Consider the following 7,500-nt stretch of genomic DNA (forward strand, 5'->3'; position numbering starts at 1 on the left):
CCTCATTAATAAATATGTAGGACGTGGCATAGTTTTCCCTCTGCGCAGGGAATACGACGTACTCCCAAGTCAGTCTAGAACTGTCCGTCTTACTGGGAGCATGTAGCTCTCCTATTGTGACTCACCTCTGTACGCATAACCAACTTATCAATAAAGACTCCAAACGTCCCCCCGCGTTTCTGTTGCACACGAAGAGTTGTGAGCTTGGGGGAAGTATCAGGTGGGAAATTTAGAAAAGTGGAAGGGTGGTGAACTAAACACCAGGAACCGATGGATTTTTTATCGCTAACGTTTCGTTCCTGGTGTTTACCTCACCACCCATCCACTCATTCTGTCTCACGCACTTCAAATTTTGAAAACAAAACAGGTTTTTGAAGGATGTGAAAAGAACGACAGGAGGCGAGTCGGTAGATAAGAAGGGTGCAGATGGACAGCTGTTAATGGAATTGAAGGCGATGAGTGGAAGATTGATGGGGTATCTTAAAGAGCTGTTGAATGTGGAGGCGGGTGGTGAAGCTTCTATTATGGCAGTATATATATTTTTCCCAAAAGTAAAACTTTATGAGGAGATTTACTTTACAAGAAGTGATTTACTACCATTATTTGTAGATGATAAATTTCAAAATGTGTAAATATGACGTACGAGACAAAAATTAACTAAGAAATAAGTAGGTGTATCAATGAATGAATGTACTATAATAAAGTAGTAGCCTCTGTCTGTCCGTTTGTTTGTTGTATGTTCACGAACTCCTCCTAGGGTTTTGCAGATAGACCCCCATAACCATATATATTCTGATACCCTATCCCTCCAGGTACTTAGATAACTATATTTCATTTCCAAAAATAAATTATTTTGGTTAGGGTTAAGGGTTAAACGTAGGTGAGTTATGGTTAGGTGAGTGATTATTCATGAACTACTAGGTTTTTGCAGATAGACCCTTATATTCATATATATTCTGAAACCTTATAACCCAAGATACTCGTAAAACTATCTTTCATTTGTCTGTCTGTTTGTTTGTTTGTTTGTTTGTTCAGGAACTCCTCCTAGGGTTTTCCATATAGACCCCCATAACCATATATATTCTGATACCCTATCACTTCAGGTACTTGGGTAACTATATTTCATTTTCAATATATATATATATATATATATTGGTTAGGGTTATGGGTTAAAGTTAGGTGGGTTATGGTTAGGTTAGAGATTATTCACGAACTTCTCCTAGGTTTTTGCAGATAGACATCTATAACCATATATATTCTGAAACCTTATAACCCAAGGTACTTAGATTATTATCTTTCATTTGTCTGTCAATTTATTTGTTTGTTTGTTTGTTTGTTTGCTTGCTTGATTGCTTGCTTATTTGTTTGTATGTTCACGAACTCCTCCTAGGGTTTTGCAGATAGACCCCCATAACTATATATATTCTTATACCCTATCACTCCAGGTACTTGGATGACTATGTTTCATTTAAAAATATATATATTTTGGTTAGGGTTAAGGGTTAAAGTTAGGTGGGGTATGTATAGGTTAGGGATGATTCACGAACTCGCAGCAACGCGCGGGTAATTTGGCTCGTAAACAAATAAATAAACAAGTAAATAAATAAAAATATTGTCCGAGTTAACGGGTGGTTTTTTAATCTTAACCAAAAATAATGTCAATCTTACCTGGACCAATGAAAATAGACTGAGGATTGAGGAAACACTAGGTCGGCGACTCTTCACCAATACAATTCAGATCCAACGGGTGCAAATAAATTTCATTAGTGTCGTTCTTGTCGACATTTTGAACAAAATGAATAATCAAACCACTCTAAAAACAAAAATTCCTGGGATCAATTGTAGAATTGCCCCCCCCCCACACACACACACACATACACACACACGCGCGCGCTTGGGGTAGATATTGTGCAGCTGATTGTTGCTGGGGTGGGCATTCTACAGTTGACAGCTCGTGATACATATGCTAACCTAACCTAACCTGACCTGACCTAACCTAACCTAACCTAAACAAAACTAACCTAACCTAACCTAACCTGACCTAATCAACCTAACCTAACCTAAACAAAACTAACCTAACCTAACCTAAACTAAACTAACCTAACCTAACCTAACCTAACCTGACCTGACCTGACCTAATTTAACCTAATCTGACCTAACCTAACATTCTACAGTTGATTATGGTTCGTGATACATAACCTGTCAACCTGACCTGACTTAACCTAATCTAATCTAATCAAACCAAACCAAACCAAACCAAACCTAACCCAACCTAACCTAACCTGACCAAGTCAATGTTAGGGTGGAGAGTCTACAGTTGATCAGTGTGGGGGGATTCTACAATTGAGTGTAGTTGGGGTGGAGATTCTACAGTTGATCAGTGAGGGTGGAGGAAATTCTACAACTGACCCAATTCCTGTTTTAGAAATAAAGCTATTTGTTTCTATTTGAGGTATGTTTAAAAAAAATCATACATAAGTTTAACTTGCTCACGAATTAATCACGACCACTCTGTACACGACGATTACATTTATGAAACTGGCTAATTCTCCAATCGAACTAAGGAAAAAACAACACTAAACCGCTGTTCTTGTGGGTCGAATAGAATTTATATGTAAACAAACAATCGATGAGTTCTTGAAGACATATGAAGAACGCTGTCCTTACGCACGCGCAATAGAATCGCACTAGTAAACGATTACAAACATCTATTTATATACCAAGGGCTTTTTTCCCTTATAAGGAAGGAAGTCAAGTCAAATTCACGCATCCACTCCCACCCATTCCACTCCCATCCACCAACTTTGTCTCCCTCTCATCTTCGCTCTTTGTGGATGAAGGGTCATCCTTGTCTCCTGCCCACCGATTCAGAAACAACGCAGGAAGACACACTACATTCACAATAAGGCCGTTTCACTTAATCTACGAACGCCCCACCCTCTCTCTCCGTTCCCTCGTGTGAAAAATAGAGAAGACGGGGAGAAATCCCTTCGGGATGCGTCAAAGTATCACCCATACACAGCCTTTGTCCATTTACCCTTATCCCCTACTTTCTCTTCCTTTTACAACAGTTATTCCCTACTTGCTCAAAGCCCATTTCACCCCATCCATCCATCTCATCCTCGGTCGTTCCCTCAGGTTCATCTCATCCACTTCTGCCTTCTAAATCTCTTTTACTAATGTTTCTTCACTCATTCTTTCCATGTGTCCAAACCATCCCAATACTCCTTCATCAACCCCATCTACCATCTCCTTTTCCATCCCCGCTCTCCTCATCTCCTCGTTTCTCATTCTATCCAACCTTGTAACCCCTATCATTGTCAACATGAAATAATAGAATTAATTCGATTAAATCATCTTTTAACAATTCAGATAAAAAAATAAAAATTACAATTAATTAAATTAAAATTACAAATATGAAATAATAAGATTTATTTATTTATCTATTTATTTATTTATCATTTATTTATCTTTATCTATTTATTTATCTTTTTATTTTGTTATTTTTTAGCCAATCTGGAAGCTTGCTGTCTGAGTGGGTTAGGGCGTCGTTACTTGCGGCGAAGGTCGAAGGGATGGTGGTTCGATTCCTGCTACCGGCGAAGCTGAACCAAGGGCATGGTTCATTAAATTCCACGCTACGAAATCCTCTGTGAGGGGCACCATCCTAGCCTTCCGATAGGGAGAAGTTTGTGACGTTAAACCATATCACCTTACCGAGAGAACGAGTGGTTTGAGGTAAATGGAGGACTTTGCCAGGGATGTGTCAAGTCGCCATGGTTGTTCAATATGCACATGGATGGATTGGTGCGGGAGGTAATGCAAAGGTTATGGGCAGGGAATTGTATCGGGATGGCCAATGAAACGGTCAAATAATGCAATAATGAAAAAATATATATTGTATTTGATACGAGCACTACAAAAACGAGCGTGCCGTCGCTTCGTATGCAGATTCAATACAGACTCTAAGCGACACGACCACCCCAGACTTGGCGGGAAAACATACACGCTCAAACTGAACACTCGGTTCTTTATGATATATGTACAATATACAACAACAAATATACAACGACAACAACAAAATCAATATACAATAACTTCTATGACAATTATGCAATGGAAAAATACAACCACAATTGAACACCCCGCAAGTACAACATACAACACCCGTACAATGTTGTACGTAATTATAATATGCATCATACCATTACAGGGTTGGAGATAGTTAAAGTAAATGGAGAAATGTGGGAGGTCAGCCAGTTGTTGTTTGCTGCCGACATTACGCTAGTGGTGGGATCAGAGTGGGGGATTAAGGAAATTAGTGACGGATTTTGGGAAAGTGTGCGAGAGGAGACAATTGAAGGTAAATGCGGGAAAATGTAAGGTGATGAGATGTACAAGGGGAGAGGGTGGCAAGAAGTTGGAAGTATTAAAGAAGAGAGGATGGAGTGGATAGCTTTAAATACTTGGAATCACATGTGTCGGGAAAGGGAAGAGTGGAGGTGGAGGTAGTATGTAGATTGAGATATGCAAGTAAATGCCTTGCGGGATTAAAACATGTGATGACAAATAAACATTTGGGAATAGATGCTATGAGGAGATTGGAAGGGGTGATTGTGCCGACAGCATTGTATGGGGCAGAGACATGGAACACAAGAGATGAAGAGTTTAAATAAGTTTGAGATTAAATGTCTGAGAAATATGGTAAGGGTTACAACGCAGGATAGAGTGAGAAACGAGTAGGTGAAGGTGGAAAAGGAGATGAGAGATAGGGTTGATGAAAAAGTATTGGAGTGGTTTGGACACATGAAAAGAATAAGTGATGAAAGGTTAGTAAAAAAAAAGTGTAGAAGGCAGAGGTGGATGGAGTGAACAAGAGGGGACGACCGAGTATAAAATGAATGGATGGAGTAAAAGGGGCACTGGGAAAGACGGGAACGTCTGTTGAGGAAGGAAGGGAGAAGGGCGGGGATAGGGGTGAATGGAGAATGGCTGTGTATGGATGATATTGTGATACATGGAAGGGAGTGGGTGAGGGATGGGTTGGTTAGGGAGTGATTATGTGTGAATGATACTTTGACGTAGCTCGAAGGGATTTCTCCCCGTTTTCAATGTTACTGCACGAGGGGACGGAGAGGGGGTGGTCGCCAATTAAGTGAAGCGGCCTTGCTGTGGATGTTCTGTGTTTTGCTGCATTGCTTATGATCCAGAGCGATGGCCGAGATGCATGGATAACCCGTCATCCAGGAGGAGACATGATGAGAGGGAGGGAGGGAGGAATGGTGTATGGGAGTGGAGTACTGTGGAGATGAAATGGGTGGGACTGGAATTATACCTTTTGATTTTGGCTACCTCCCTTGTAAGAGGGAAGAAGCCCTTGGTACAGTATATGTATCTATGCACCTTACCGGGTTATATATATCCTTTTTAACCTGACTGCTGCCAGACTATTTTATTCATCTCCGTGGCACTCTATCGACAAGAAAAAACATTAGGATGATAAATTCGAGATACAATTTTCTATCTCTCGGAAATAATTGTTTCAAAAGAAAGTTATGTTTTCATAGTCAATTGTTTCAGAACGAAGGCAAGCAAAGAGATACATTATTATTACTTTTTATCATTATTATTATTATTATTATTATTATTATTATTATTATTATTATTATTATTATTATTATTATTATTATTATTATTATAATTATTACTATTATTATCATTATTATTATTATTATTATTATTATTATTATTATTATTATTATTATTATTATTATTATTATTATTATTATTATTATTATTATGGTTATGATTATTATTATTATTATTATTATTATTATTATTATCATTATTATTATTATTATTATTATCATTATTATTATTATTATTATTATTATTATTATTATTATTATTATTATTATTATTATTATTATTATTATTATTATTATTATTATTATTATTATTATTATTATTATTATCATGGGTCTGATACTGTAAATGATCTAAGAACACTATAATATATGACCAGTGATAGTGAGTAGAATTATGTGAACAAGGCCAACACGAAAGAAAATTATTGTGTGTACTGTATTATATATATATATATATATATATATATATATATATATATATGTATATATACATATATATATATATATATATATATATATATATATATATATATATATATATACATCAATACAAAATCTTCCCATTTAGGATTTGTTTTGCAAGTGAATCAGGGTGAGTCTAGTATGGACACAATGAAAGAACAATATAGCAGCTATTTCCTATTTTTAAACACACTATTTACACTAAACTTAAAGAACAACAATGAAACTACAAAAACGAAAAATAACTAATATAACAAAGGTCTGACTGGGGGGTCACGTGGAGAGAGGAGGCGACGGAGATCTCTCGAAGGAGAGTTTCTAAGAAGAGTGATAATCCACTGGCCCCATACCATGACCCGATCTGACCTACGATCAACCTTCCTTTGTCGTTTTGACCATCTTCACCACCAAACCCGGGTCCAGTACCCTCTCACTCCAAATGCATTATTTTTGTACTTCTGGTAGCATGAATGTGAGTATGCATACATGACACTTCCCCGCCCTAAAAGGCTTTTAAACTTATCCCATTGGTAGAAATAAAAGCCTACAATATCTACTATCCATCTCCTGGACGCACATTTCCGGTGAGCCTGAGAGAGAAGGCGTCCTCTCCTGCGACAACGCACATATATCAAATGGCGGTCTCCTAGGAGACAGAGGCAGATGTTTGCGCCTACGACGATAAGACGGGCCCCTCCGGGCATAGCAGCAAGGGTGCAGGCACTCGCCCCTGCGACGATATACATCTGGTCCAACCTAGAGGATTCACTGAAGAACAGCAAGGTCTGCTGCTTCCCTGGCTGGGCACATGGAAATCTCTTCAATATTCGGAGAGTATTAACCCTAGTTTTGTGTCGACAGAAGACTACGGAGATCTCTCGAAGGAGAGTCTCTAAGAAGAGTGAACATCGATAGATGCTAGCACTTCTTATAAGCAGCCATTGACCCGACCTGACTTGCGGTCAATTTTCCTCGGTCGTTTTGACCATCTTCACCACCAAAGACAGATCGAGTACCCTCTTACTTCAAAAGCATTGTTTTTGCACGTATGGTAGCATTCGCATGGGTATGTAAGCATGACTATATATATATATATATATATATATATATATATATATATATATATATATATATATATATATATATAGTCATGCTTACATACCCATGCGAATGCTATATATATGGTGACCGGACAGTTTGGTACTGGACATTTTGATACCGGACATTTTGATACCGGGCATTTCGCTACCGGACATTTTGTGACTAGGATTTTTCACTACCGGGCATTTCGATACCACTAGATATATATATATATATATGTGTGTGTGTGCGTGAAGATATTGGAGTTTATTTTAAATAACTAACATACTGTTCTTGTAATTGGTTGTTT

This window comes from Oratosquilla oratoria, chromosome 38, assembly GCF_046742065.1.
Source record: "Oratosquilla oratoria isolate Oo_2021 chromosome 38, ASM4674206v1, whole genome shotgun sequence".
Taxonomy (NCBI): Eukaryota; Metazoa; Arthropoda; class Malacostraca; order Stomatopoda; family Squillidae; genus Oratosquilla; species Oratosquilla oratoria.